Source organism: Xenopus laevis, chromosome 4S (genome assembly GCF_017654675.1).
Source record: "Xenopus laevis strain J_2021 chromosome 4S, Xenopus_laevis_v10.1, whole genome shotgun sequence".
Classification (NCBI taxonomy): Eukaryota; Metazoa; Chordata; class Amphibia; order Anura; family Pipidae; genus Xenopus; species Xenopus laevis.
In genome coordinates this window covers 84,234,925-84,249,989 of record NC_054378.1, presented here as the reverse complement: position 1 = coordinate 84,249,989, position 15,065 = coordinate 84,234,925, and the positions used below count along the sequence as shown (strand labels likewise).

The 15,065-nt window shown below is 37.7% G+C and overlaps 1 protein-coding gene across 3 annotated transcripts in view; it reads right to left on the bottom strand.

Annotated features, from left to right (window-relative positions):
- Window positions 1-15,065, bottom strand: part of tgfbr3.S (transforming growth factor beta receptor III S homeolog) — a 108,877-nt gene that overhangs the window by 79,847 nt on the left and 13,965 nt on the right. The window lies entirely within an intron of this gene.

The window sequence follows — 15,065 nt, the reverse complement described above, 5'->3', positions numbered from 1 at the left end:
TTAGCATAATATGTTATTTGAAATGTAGGTAACCAATACTAAGTATTTAACAAAATATATCTGATGAGTAAGGAAGGAAGTTCCTTTATATATACCGATGGCATTTCAATATATCAACCTCTGGTAACAGTTAATATAGCTAGCACAGGCTTATCAAAAGGCAAATATTGCAAAGTAAAGTCTATTGGAGATTACACAGTGATCAGTTATATCAATAATCTACCTTCATATAATCCAAAAGAAACAAAAATGCAGCGATATATTCAAAGAATTCAGTCCACATTTTGTACCAGGCTTTAAAAGAATACCCAAATGCCAATGGTACAGAGGAAGGTTCCTAGAATTCTAGGATTTATTAAAACTTTAAAGGAACAAGTTTGGGGGTTGCTACAATCATGTGCAGTTCTGGTGTACCTTCCTGGAACCAAGTTTTGTTAGTAATTCTTTGCAAGTAAATACATTTTCAATGTTATTGTTCAAAAACAATACCAGCCAAGGTAAATCCCATATGGTGACTGTTTGGTTGCATTTACTGGGAAAAGTATCTTCTGAATGAAATATGTACTGATCAATCTTTTTTTTTTTGTCTGTTTGAAGTAAATCTGGCTTAGTCAATAACCCTTACAGTAGTACCTGAAATTTTGTGAATTCTTTGAAGTGTAACACAGTATTTCTGCATAATATGAACACAATTAAACAAAAGAATCAGAAGCATTGTACTTGTGTATTTGTAACAAAGTTACAAATTGGTATGTCTCAAAGGTATGTGATCCTCTGTGATTCTCTGTGATTGTTCATTCACTTGAAAAGGAAATTAGAGTCAAGTGTTTCAATTAATTGGATGATAAGAATGGAAATCTGTCTCTTTACTATCCAAGTCTGATCTTAAAATCAAAGGTTTGTGTAAGTGTGTCATGGTTTAAACAATGGAGATTTTGGAGGACATTCCAAAATAGTATTGATGCTCACTAGGCTGTAAAAAGGTTACAAAACGATTTAAAAAAAAGTTTAGATTCCACAGTCCACTGTCAGGCAGATTGTGTTTAGATAGAGAGAATTCAGCAACACTTGGTCAAGCCACAAAGATCACAACGGGAGCCAGGAGTATTGTTAAATGAAATCTCAAAGAACAGAGGAAATGGAAGCAGAGCTGACTGGCACTCGAACGGATCCACAGGACCAGAGATATTCAGTTAAAAAATAATTTTATTGGTAGAAAAGTTAAAAATATAGCTACATCTCCATCCACCCTACGTGTTTCACACCCCTTTAGGGCACTTAGTCCTAAATTTCACAAATTATATAATAGAATTATATAACAATATACAGAATTACTTTAACCAAACTAAACAATTTGGCAGGTTCCCCTTCCATACACACACACAAGCACGCAACAAAAGAGTTGAATATTTATACGACAAATGCTTAAGTATGTGTGTTTGAGTGTGTTCAAGCTCCTGAAAGCTTTTTCATGTGTATGTAGTCAAACCATGCAAATGTGAAGGAGAAATTCTCAAGGACAAAAGTCTAATTACAAATAATTATAAGTGTGAATACAATTTATGTTGACAGATACTTGAGAGATACCCGAATATAGAAGAGGGTGACTGTGACAAATGTGTCATTAAATAACAAAACCAGATTACATTCTGGGACGATAGACTGACAGAAAGAAGAAATAAATGTAGAGGATGTAAAATAGTTAAATTCCCCTACTAATGAAGAAGTCACTAGGTAGTAACCCCCATGCCCTGACAGAGGAAGGTACTTCCCATTTGCTTAGGTGTAGTAAAGGCATTTTCTGTTCTGTAGTGTTTAAAGGGATACTGTCATGGGAAAAAACATTTTTTTCAAAATGAATCAGTTAATAGTGCTGTTCCAGGAGAATTTTGCACTGAAATCCATTTCTCAAAAGAGCAAACAGATTTTTTTATATTCAATTTTGAAATCTGGCATGGGGCTAGACATATTGTCAATTTCCCAGCTGTGCTCTGATAAACTTCAATCACTCTTTACTGCTGTACTGCAAGTTGGAGTGATATCACCCCCTCCCTTTTCCTCCCCAGCAGCCAAACAAAAGAACAATGGGAAGGTAACCAGATAACAGCTCCCTAACACAAGATAACAGCTGCCTGGTAGATCTAAGAACAACACTCAATAGTAAAAACCCATGTCTCACTGACAGTGCCGGGCCAGAGTGGCCGGGCGCCCCAGGCAACTGGCCAGCTGCGTCGACCCCTTCACTGTGCACGCAGACTTGAGCATGCGCATGCTCGCTGGCTACAGCCTCACTGCACACACCACCCTGCCGTCAGATAGGCACATGCGCGTATACGCACATGGAACATAACACGACACCCTGCTGTCAGATAGGAATGCGCACATGGAACAGGGTGCACACCATCCTGCCGTCAGTTAGGCGAATGTGTGCATGCGCACACGGAACAGAATGCCAGACTGGACAGGGGTAGGCAGCAGTTAAAGGTACGTGCCAGGCGCCCCCTCAAGCTTTGCACCCTAGGCACGTGCCTACTCTGTCTACCCCTAGTTCCGGCCCTGCTCACTGAGACACATTCAGTTACATTGAGAACAAAAAACAGCAGCTTGCCAGAAAGCATTTCTCTTCTAAAGTGCAGGCACAAGTCACATGACCAGGGGCAGCTGGGAAATTGACAAAATGTCTAGCCCCATGTCAGATTTCAAAATCGAATATAAAAAAATCTGTTTGCTCTTTTGAGAAATGGATTTCAGCACAAAATTCTGCTGGAGCAGCACTATTAACCGATTCATTTTGAAAAAAAAATGTTTTCCCATGACAGTATCCCTTTAAGGAACAGGAAGCCAGGGATACATTGACCCAGTTACAAGGCTAAGTAAGTGACAGAATATACCCTGTTACAATTGTGTGTTCCACCAAAGAAAAATAATGTGGGGGCCAGTAATCACCAGGCAACACCCACATAGGAACCAGTTGGAAGGGGATCTATGCAATGATTTTCTCTGGGTGGCTTCCATTGGAGGGGATCAATATAGTGCCAACTACACCTTCCATGTATTTAATCTCCAAACACTTTCAGCACTGGCCCTACTGAGACAGAATGTCACAATGTAACAATGTTCTATTATTTAGCAGCTGTGACACTAAGGAAAATCATCCAGACCCTCTTCAGCCAGGTTATAGACATAATATTTACTCTTTTCTAAAATTAAATGCAGAAACATGAAAATCTCAGCCTCAGCCATTTGCTTTCTCTTGTACCAACACAACACAATTCTGCTGAATTTTGGACACACCGTAGCTGGTGTTTGTCATTTCAGTCTTATTGCATAACCGAAAAAAAGTTTAATATTTAGAACTGATGACTACAGTGGCTCAGTGGTAAAGAGGAATTCTTTCTAATGCACCAAAAGTGAATTTATAGGGCATTAAATTCTTCCACATCACAAATTGTTCTGGATCATGCCACTAAAACTTAGTGTCTATTGACTTCTGTGATACCGTATGTGCAGATGGTTACCATATGCACAGTAAATCAAGTTCTCAGAAAACAAGCTTGAAAACATATTACCACAAGAGGAAATATAGCAGATTCCTCTCTAATATATATAACCTTATACTTCTAGGAAAATCTCCTACAGTCCTGGGTAGCCTTGTTTATAACTAATCAGTGTAATATTTGTCAAACAGCAGTGAGAGAATATGGCAGAAAATATGATAAAACGACCCACCTTTCAGCTGTAACTATTACATAATTTTTTTATTATTATGTATTTCCTTTATGCAAAAGTCATTCTCAGTTAATGCAAATATGCAGCAATCTGGTACCAACATGAAAGAAAAGCAACAAAGTGCTCATCAAAAAGAAATTTATTAATTTGCCTGCTTCATATCTAAAATATAGGCAATTACTGGCATTTGGTATTTGGGCATCATTTATGACTACAATTGCATTTTAAGGGCTGCTAAAGTAGTAGTAGCTGCAGGGTTTCCACACTGAACTGGCTTTGCACCAGCTTCCTTCTCGTTTTTCATTTACATATCTTTGATGCCAGGTCGGAACTAGGGGTAGGCTGGTTGCCTAGAGCGCCCTGGCCTGGTCCTGCTTTGATGGGATAGGCTGGCAAGATTTAGCCAACTGGATCAGTAAATGCAAATGAAACAGGGAAGGCAGGTGTAATAACTAGTGTCAGCTTCCTGTATGGGCCGAATGGAATTTGGTTTCGCAGCTCCCTTCCAGAGAGGCAGCAGACAGCAGAGGAGAGACTTTTAGCAGCAGCGATCCACAGCTTATATGGTCTGTAGTTTCAAAACTATCCATGTAAAATAATAAAGATAAATTACAAAAATGTTTCTTCTGACTGGGGCTATTCAAATTCAGACTTTATGTTCTGAAAGAGAACTACCCCTTTAATGCATGACAGCTCTGATGTTTTTCCCTGTAAGGCAATGTGTGGTAATGGTCCATCTTATTTGATTTGTCGGTGTGCACAAAAATCTACTTTTCTATTATATTTAATTTGTGTGTACCTGTAAGGGCCCGAAGGCGCAGTAGGAGTGTGGACCAAGGAGGAGGCAGGTAGCCAGCCGATATCGAAGTACACAGGGATGAGACAAGAGAATGGTCGAAGTCCAGGCAAAGTTCAGTTCAGGCAGCGAAGGTTCAATCCAGGAAAACAGGCAGAAGTCGGTACACAAGAATCAATAAGCAGAAATCACACCCAGGAATACACGAAGTAAGACCTATACTTGGGCAATGATGGTAATGTCCTGTGGCTTAATATAGGCAGATTTTGGCGCCAATTTGGGCGCAATGGCGTCATCACGCTGGTTCCGGCGTCAAGACGTTTTGACGCCGACGCACGTTCTGACGCCGGCGACCATTCCGTCGCCGGCGACCAATCGGCAGACGGGAAGAAGCGGGCGTCATCAAGCGGCGACCAGCAGGATCCACATGGTGAGGGCGGGGGTCGCCATTTTGGACGCCGTCGCCATCTTGGACGCCGTCGCCATCTTGGACGCCGTCGCCATCTTGGATTCCATCCATATCTATTACAGTACCTTTAACACATAATTCTTTCCCAATACCACCCCCCTACCTTCTGTGCTCCTATAGGGATGAGGAAAGGCCACATTGCTAGTGCAGAGAGCGCAATTGCATTCCATGCACTAAAAGAGCCAACATTCATTGTAAGTTTTAACAAAAAAGACAGCTGAAAATGTTATTTTAACAGTCGGGTCAGTTCCACAGATATTAAAATACTCCAAAATTAAGCTTAAATCGAATTTAACACGGCACTGGCCATTTGTGGCCTTCATTGCTTCCTCCTCCCAACGAGCAGAATCCCAGACAAGTTTATTCCTGGTTTTCAGGAAGTTCTTGATTCTTGATAATAATATATACAACACACAATACCCACTGTAAACATTTTAAGAACAATATATTTTTGCTAAATATAATGTTTTTGGCCTATTATTTGGGGCAATAGCAGGTGCTTTAAATGGACTGTGTCATGATTTTTATGGTGTAGTTTTTATTTCTAAATTACACTGTTCACACTGCAAATAATTCACTCTACCATATAAAATGTCATTCCTAACACAACCAGTGTATTTTTTTAGCTGTAATATTGGTGTGTAGGCAGCCATCTAGGGTCATTTTGCCTGGTCATGTGCTTTCAGAAAGAGCCAGCACTTCAGGATGGAACTGCTTTCAGGCAGGCTGTTGTTTCTCCTACTCAATGTAACTGAAGGTGCCTCATTGGGACATGGATTTTAACTACTGAGAGCTGTTCTTATATCTACCAGGGAGCTGTTACCTGGTTACTTTCCCATTGTTCTGCTGGGGGGGGGAGAAGAGAGGGGGTGATATCACTCCAACATGCAGTGCAGCAATAAAGAGTGACTGAAGTTTAGAAGTCACATGACTGGGTGCACCTGGGAAACTGGCAATACGTCTAGCCTCGTGTCAGATTTCAAAATTAAATATAAAAAAAATCAGTTTGCTCTTTTGAAAAACGGATTTCAGTGCGGAAGTTTGCTTGTGCCACACTATTAACTGATGCATTTTGAAAAAAACACTTGTTTTCCAATGACAGTATCCCTTTAAATATATGGGTCTCATCCATGGACTAAGCCAGTGATCCCCAACCAGTAGCTCGTGAGCAACATGTTGCTTCCTGACCCCTTGGCTCCTGTAGGCTGCCAGTCCACATAGGGGCTACCAATAGTCAATTCCAACTCTTATTTGGCACCACCCAGGAACATTTTTAATGCTTGTATTGCTCCCCAACTCTTTTTACATCTGAATGTTGCTCTCGGGTAAAAAAGGGTTGGGGATCGCTGGACTAAGCTGTAGCTCTAAAAGTTATTTTGTATATAAATGAAATATACTACAATTCCTGAGAAGCATGGTTGCAAAAAATATATATATATATATATATATATATCAGACTGTAGACAAAGAAGATGTGCACAGACAGAAGTAGTCTCAGAAGTATATGAAAGGCTAAACAGGCTGACAGGAGACAAAACTAGACTTGAAGGCCCATCTCTGTACATATATCCCTAACAGACTGCAATAAATGTCAGCTTTAATACCAAAAATTACCAGGAAATATTCAAGTAACGGGTCAGTCCACCCACCTGTGAGAGCACAGCTGTAAATACAATTCTTCCTCCTCTGAAATTTACTCTCCTCTTATTTTTTATATTGGATTTTTTTATTGTTATTTTCTATTATAACTTACCACTTTTCATGAAAAATTCCATAAACACTCGAAAAAATATACGATTCTATTAGTTATAATTAAACTAGATAGGATGAACTGCAAGTGCAGTACTAAGCATGGTCTATCTGTTTTGTTTAAATAGGAACTGAAGCAAGATAGAAAGCATTACAAATGTTTATAACCAAGTTTACAGAGCAGATAATCATTGTCAGGAAGCAATGACTAGTTAATGTGCACCTGCAGTCTATTAAATACCACAAATACATGGTTATTTGCCTGTTAATAACACCATTGCTCCACCAAGCTCCCCTTTACCATTGGGCACAATGTTGATTTCTTAGGTCCTCTGCAACCCCATTCCCTACTTTATTGTAGGGATGCACCAAATCCACTATTTTGGATTCAGCCGAGCCCCTGAATCCTTCCTGAAAGATTCGGCTGAATACCGAACCGAATCTGAATTCTAATTTGCATATGCAAATTAGGGGTGGGAAGGGGAAAACCTTTTTTACCTCCTTGTTTTGTGTAAAAAAAAGTCCCGCGATTTCCCTCCCCACACCTAATTTGCATATTAGGATTCGGATTTGGTTCAGCCAGGCAGAAGGATTCGAATCCTTCTGAAAAAAGCCGAATTCTGGCCGAATCCCGAACCGAATTCTGGATTCGGTGCATCCCTACTTTATTGAAACTGTTCAAGCCAGTTTTGCACCCTATTGTTCCTTATTGTTCTATCCCAGCTGTAAAAGAGTCAGCTTCTCCCTCAACCAAAAACTTAACAAAAATGTGTTAGCGAATTCAGAGACACTCATTTTGTGACATAATTTAACATTGTCCTAAGCACAGCTGGAAAACAAAGCTGAAAGCAGAAATATCATTAAGGTATATTAGAAACATGGAATAACTGTCTGGCTACAGGCATATTTTTCAAACAGTCAGTTATGCACAATTCCAGAAAATATAACCATGCTAGATGTTATGTATTGGCATTTGGTATTTTTTTTCGGACAATTCACTGGAAATTTTGCTTTCAACCATTTCAAAAAGATCACCCCTATATATTCTTCTCTCGCAGTATTATTTGTTGGCATAATTGTTTTAGGACATTCACAACATATTGTACTTTGGAGTAATATATGAACAATCAAAAACAAGATCAATATTCTAAGACCATAATTATATTATATTCCATAGGAGACCAATAAAACAAAGAAACACTTCACAGCTCTGGGGAGTAAGCTTCTTTTTTTTTTTTTTGGAAAAACAGAATGCCTTTGTCTAAATGGGGAACATAGCTCCAGGGAAGTTACTGCTGCATTTTTGACATTCGTTATCCATAAAGAGAAGATTAGAAAATATAAAGACTAAATAGGATTTTAATAAATAGCTATTCATAGCTAAATAATGACGCAAGATTTGTTCTATAGGTTTTCTAAGAATTTGAATGTTGTTCATTCACAGTACAGTGATGTCATGCAAAAATGACATCAGAGCCTGACAATTGGCTTTACAATTAATTTTAAAGTCTAAAAAAAAGTGACAAAAGTAGCATTCATAAAAATATATATTAGCAGCTGTATGTTTTCTATCTTCTTAAAATCTATCCTGAATTCAGTTTATTTATATATTCTTCTTTTATTATTCCTGGTACTGCAATTAAGAACTGTTATCCCAGGCATAGCTGATCAGCACTTGTTTGGAATATTATCCAAGGGCAGCAAAATACACAGGAGAGTATCTTCCATGAACACAATAAGCAATAAACTCTAATGTATGACTTTAGTAAGCATAAGTATACATTGTGCTTTTGGTACACACAACTATAACCCCCTAAATGTGCATCTGCATTTTGGTGACAGAAACATTTATATTTGTCCTCTGTACTACCGTTTCCAGAATTTGATCTGACAAAATGCTAAAATTACTATACCAATCAGTTACTCTGTGCATGTTTGTTTTTGTGTGTTGTGTCCCTCCATACAAAAATCATGCACAAAAGTCACATGAAGTATGAAATATATCTTGTGGCATAACTATGCAATGCATGTTCCCTTCAAGGCATTTGACAGGATACAAAGATATGAATGAGGGAAAAGGTAAAAGTTTCAAAAGCAGTCAGGAACTCATAACATTCCAAGCCCATTTGGCCACAGTATTACTGAACTGCAAAGATGGGTTCACAAATGTTGTTTTCATAACGGTCCTGTACAATGTTATTAATCTCTATGGCTTCCCTTATGTCTTTTTCTGCCAGACAGGCCAAAGCATTTCAATGTGTTACAGACCAATTTGGAAGCAAAGACCTTAAACTTTATATAAAAACTTTACACAAGCCTAGTCAGAGACTATAAACAAGTTCAGTCCATTGCTCAGTGTTAGAAGATTTTTGCAGTCTGATCTATCCATGCTTATGTCGCAATTACTCATTTTTATCATTCAGACAGATAATTAAATGCAAGTTCAAGGACAATGTTCCAGCTCCAACTCCAAACAAATTTGCACAACTGGTGTTACCCAAAGTTTAAAAACAGTGCCATAGCCAGTTGGCTTTCTTCAGCTACTTATGTGTTTGTTTCTGTTGCAGAAAAAAAGAATTTCAGAGAGATTTCACCCCAGGGGTGGAAAACAAATCTAGACAATATCAAAGTTTTTTTTTTTACTTTGTTTTGATTGCAGTAAAAGGATGGACACTGCCACTCTGATATATGAAAATTCTGGTTTCATAATAGCCCTGTGAGTAAGAATATTCATTTAAGATTTGTCAAATAAATGTATTATAGAAGTCCACAAAGTATTTTTTTTTACATCAAACACAAGATAATGGCACTAGAAGAATCCCTACAAATAAGAAACGCAGCAGAAATAAGCCTTATAAAGATTCTATTTAATATATTTACATACTTCCCAACTGTCCCGTTTTTCACGGGACAGTCCCGATTTTGACAGCTCAAACCGCAGTCCTGGGTTTGTAACTGACTTGTCCTGACTTTCTCTTTGATCTCCTGCACTGAACAGCCAAAAAAATTCAAAGTTTCTAACTTAAAAGACTTTTGGCAGAGAGTCCAGAATAGATACTTAGATACGTTTGTAACAATTTAAGATAAGCAAAGACACAATTGTAACAATTTAAGATAAGCAGGTCTCTTGGGGAAACTGTGACTTGCATCTTAAAGGGCAATTCACCTTCATTAGCAAAACTGTAATAACACATAAAAAACACTGAAATGTGTTCAAACTTTCATAATCTGCCATATTTTGTAAAATGGACATGGTAATCAGGGGTGTGGCCACAAAAATAGTTGTGGTCAAATTTTTTTTGCTGCTTTGCAAATCTTTTTGGCCCTCTTTCTATTTCCAAAATGTTGGGAGGTATGCAGTAAGAATCAACAACCCCAGGGAATGCAGACTATTTAATTTAATATTCATGAATATGGATTACTTACATTTGTCCAGAAGGCTACCGTTATCCTGGTAGAAGGTCCTTAAGGTGACTCTGAAGTCAGTATAAAATTTGTGTTATTTGTCGTGGTATCTGTTTGCCTATATACAATATTATTACCAGCAAGAGGTTTTATTCAAATGAACATAAAAGAAAGGGCACACTCCCATCGTGTAAAATTGTATCAGCACCTTTAATCAAAGAAAGACATATTTCACTTAAAGTCTGTTAAATCTGTTTCCCAATGTGTTTTGTCGTGTCCCGACTTTCTCAAGGGTGCTGGTGTGCTGTATAGAGCAGGCTCTTGAATATGCTCTTTATATCAGTTGAAATGGGCGGAGGAAGGAAATCAATTATAACAGAAGTCATTCCCATTGGATAAATGTAACATCAGTCAAGTGGAAACCAGAGGAAATTACATCATAAAAGGAGAGATCAGTGGTTCAGCTTACTTTACCCAAAAGTCTCAAATACTGGAAAGAGGGCCAACATGTTGTAAACGAGATAAGCACCCTCAGTAGAAAATTTAAAATTTGAAAATGAGCCTCCCTGTTACAGTCACAAACAACAAATGGCATGGTAGGTATAGCCAGGGGTGCTTCGCCAATGAGGCGAGTTGAGGCTGTCGCCTCAGGCGGCAGCGCCCCACTAGGTACCAGGGGCAGCAAAAATGCTGCTATTGGTACTTTAAAAGCGAATTTCTGGGGGAGGGGGGGGCAGCAGCAACTGCTGCTGCCTCAGGCGTTAAAGTTCAAGTCCACACATGCATAGGAATTAGGAACCCGCTTAAAGGACTAAAGAACTGACATATCACGATTTATAAATGTTCTAATTATGTCTGCTGCAAGCAGACCAGGCACAGAAGTCAGACTGTTAAATGCTCATCCGTAGGTTTTCTAATTTTTGCTTTAGCTTTTAAATTAACATAGACATTACTTTTAAATATAATGTGCTAAATACATGTTTGAACTATCTAGATTAGAACATAACAGTAAAACTATTGTAAATATACACATTATACCACTGCCATCTGTTACAATGCCACATAAATCACACCCACCTTACCAAGCCCATCTTTCGTCCACTCATTATTTATACACATGGCTTCTTTACCTACTGTTCCAGTCTGTATTTGTATGTAATCTGTATGTCCTGATGTGTAGCCCCTTTGCTACCTACACTACATACTATGTTGGCCCTTTAGAAATATTTGTCAACTTAATGTTTTTCTCTTTCTCTGAAGTATACCTATAGTATATAGTTGTAATTGAGATGTAATATTATGCAAGTTATACAAGTTCCAACTGGTTGTGGATACATGTAGATAACACTGTATTATGAATAAAAGACATGATTTGCATCTGAAATTGCACTTTGCACACTGCAGTTGCAGTTATAAATGTATTTTAAACTATACTTCCTTTAGTCTTAATTGCTGATTTTCATGTAACCGATTTGGTACAAATAGCAACATCTTGCTACGCCCGAAACAGGAGCTATTTGGGTCACTGCTCCTTTTCAGCTGTCAAGTCCATGATGCTCTGCAATTAAGGCATATTGTATCTGCATCTTCTCAACTGGAGACCACAGCAGCACTCATCCCTTCTCTCATTCACTCACTGGCAATCCGGGGTAATATTAAAACTACTGTTAATCTGGCCATACAAGGCCATATAGAGTGGTGTAACTACTATACAGCAAATGTTGCAACCTCATGAAGGGGTCTGGGTGTGCTCAGGCCATGGGGTTGCCTGTATGGTAGTCCCTCTCTTTAGCCTCTTCAGCCTGCAGGGGGGCAGCCATCAGACATTGGGCCCACTAATTTTTTTTCCTTGTGTGTGTGTGTGTCAGGGGGAGGGGGAACTGCCCTGCCCATATCGGTGCACACCACTGCCCATATCAGTTGGTTCATAAAACGAGCAGGTTTTATGGTGAATAATGTCACCCAGTACATGGTGCATGAGCAGATTATAATGTGTAGATGAGCCACCGCTCCTCAAAACTGCCTGCTGTTCAAACTGGGCGGCATAGGTGGACGGTGGGTGATTAGCTCCCTCTAGCTCCTCACGTAGCCAGGTAGAATTTCACAGGGGAATGGATGGGGGGGAAAGTGTGTCAACAGTGACTTATTCAGCAACTCAAGCTGCGGTTATAATTTATATTAAGTACTTACTGTTACTCTACACCGCTGATCTACTTTGGGTGGCAAATGTAGATGGCGGGCATTTAGCTCCCACTAGCTCACTATGCAGTTAGGTGGCAGCATGACTGGGGAACGTTGCGAAAGGAGGAAAAAGTGATAAACATCAGCATTTATGTAATTAGCCATTTAAACAGTAATTTCACTTCAAATTTATCAGATTATACCACTGCTCCACTATATGTAATTTAAAGTAGATGTTGTTTTATGGACACAGTCCAGCACTACCCATGAGGCATTGTAGTAGTGAGTCTTTTTTGCATGGCAGCGTGTTTTTTTTTAGCAATTATGATTAAAAGTTAAGTTTTAGTATACTTTTTTAGTATACTTAGTGTATCCATCAACTGGTTAACTGATCTGAAATACTTCAGTTGTGATGGGAATATTCTGATATATATATATATTAACCATAACCATTTAAAGCTCAAATTTAGCTCAAAGTCTGCTTACTATTTTACCTTGACCTGTATAAAAACAGCCTTTGTCCTTGTGCTTTTTTATAGGGTTATGGAACTACTCAGTGGCTTATAATATCCTAATATTTTACAATAGGGGGTACACGATTCAATATTGCTGAGGTGTATTGGCAATCCTTTGCTCCGAGTTCAATTCGACCACCATGTAACTCGATGGACGCCAAACACACTTCTTCGAATTTAATATAATAAGGTTCTGGATAATATTTGCTCCCCATCTAGACTTGCTTTTGGGGTCTTTGTAAATTGCAAAGACTTTATACAAACAAGTTTCTATACACCTACAGATATATAATATGTTTATAAGAACATTCTTACATTACATTTATACTTGTATTTAGAAGACAGTGATAGACTATATCATAAAATGTGACCAGGGCCAGATGTTGCACAAGTTATAAAGGAAGCAATCCACAAAATGTAAATGCAATGTATGGCTGTGGAAGTATACAGAAAACTGAATTCAATTCAGTTTCAACTATTTATAAAATAGAAATACAGGAAGCATTACCAGTAAATGAACAGAGGACTGCTTGATTAAGTGTCCAAACCTCAACCACTAGGCAGCTTTATTTAAGTTGATTTATAATGTAACATGCCTTAAGTGTTACAGTTTAACCAATTTTTGAATTGCTGCAATTTGGAGCATATATGCTCTAGGGATATAGAAGTGACACTATGGGTCACTGGTTTTTATTAACTGTATTTATTTATTTAACCAATATTTACTGCTGTTTGTGGGTACCTATCTCTTCTTGGGTTACCCCTAAGAAACAAAATTAACAAAGTTCACAGCTCCAAAACTTAAATTGCATATGTCCCTGTCAACTGTTATGTTGGAAATATTATTTTTACAGTACAGTGTTGTAATAGTTGTGCTGTCAAATTAAAAAAGCAAAAAAAAAAACAATTGCTTGCAATCTGAGTATATAACGCCCTGTTTCTAAGTACAAGCAGACAACATATTTAATAAAATTCAAGAATAAGGGGCAGATTTACTAAGGTTAGAGTGAATTTTCGAAATGAAAAAAGTTGAATTTCAAAGTAATTTTTTGGATACTTCGACCATCGAATAGGCTACTACGACTTCTATTCGAAGTAAAATTGTAAGAATATTCGACTTCAATACTTCACCAAATTAAACCTGCGGAAGTGCTATGTTAGCCTATGGGGACCTTCTAGACCATTTTTCTAAGTCTTTACACATCGAAGTAAAATTGTTCGATCGAACGATTTTACTTTAATCGTACGATGGCCAAATTAAGTGAAAAATACTTCGACTTCGATATTCGAAGTATTTCAATAAGAGGGTCGAATTTCGAAGTATTTATCACTTCGAAGTTCGACCCTTGATAAATTTTTGGTGTTTGCCTGCTATAGAAGTCAATGGGAATTGAATTTTTATTAAAACAGTCCAGATATTGATTGTCATTCAAAATAAATTGAACAAAATAATATTTGTTTCTGTGTGGCTTTTTCCCAAAATCAAAACCCAACTCTTCTGCGTTGTTTGCCAATTGTGCTAGTACTTAAAAAATATATATATATATGATTGCATGTTTTATTTTGAAAAAAGGCACAGCAAACATATTTTTAATTTAAACAATTTATTAGGTGTATCCTGAACATACTTGTGTTAAATATAGCACATTTAACTTTAAAGGAAAAATAAAGCAATTCTTTTAAGTATGGCAATTAGGTAGACTCACTGATATTATTGTATATTCAGTACTGTTATTAAGATTTAATTTTCAATTAAGGTCAAGCTGCAGTTGTTCTTTTGCTGTCATATCTGAAAAATCACTGCATTTGAATATCATGTGTTTGATATAGTTTTAAACTTGTCTTTGTTAATAAATGTTAACAGAAGTTGTCATTAACCCTGTAGTGAAAAACTCTTTCAGAAACTTTTTTTACAAAATGTATACAAAACATGGCTATAGGCACAGTATATGCAGGGTAACATAATTAGCCCATTACTGGCTCCTCTTCAACAGGGATGGTTAACAATTTATATAAGGCCCCACTGCAGACTTTTCGGACAATTTGCTCAAGTACTCAATAGATCAGATGTTATGCTTTCATCTGAAACAACTTAAAATGGAAACTAATTTATCATCTGGCACAAGTCATTTGGAAGTTGGCTGGGGTTTTAAATTATAATTGATCTCAGATATGACTAAATTAAGTCAATAATTCATATAATGATTCTATCCCACATGGG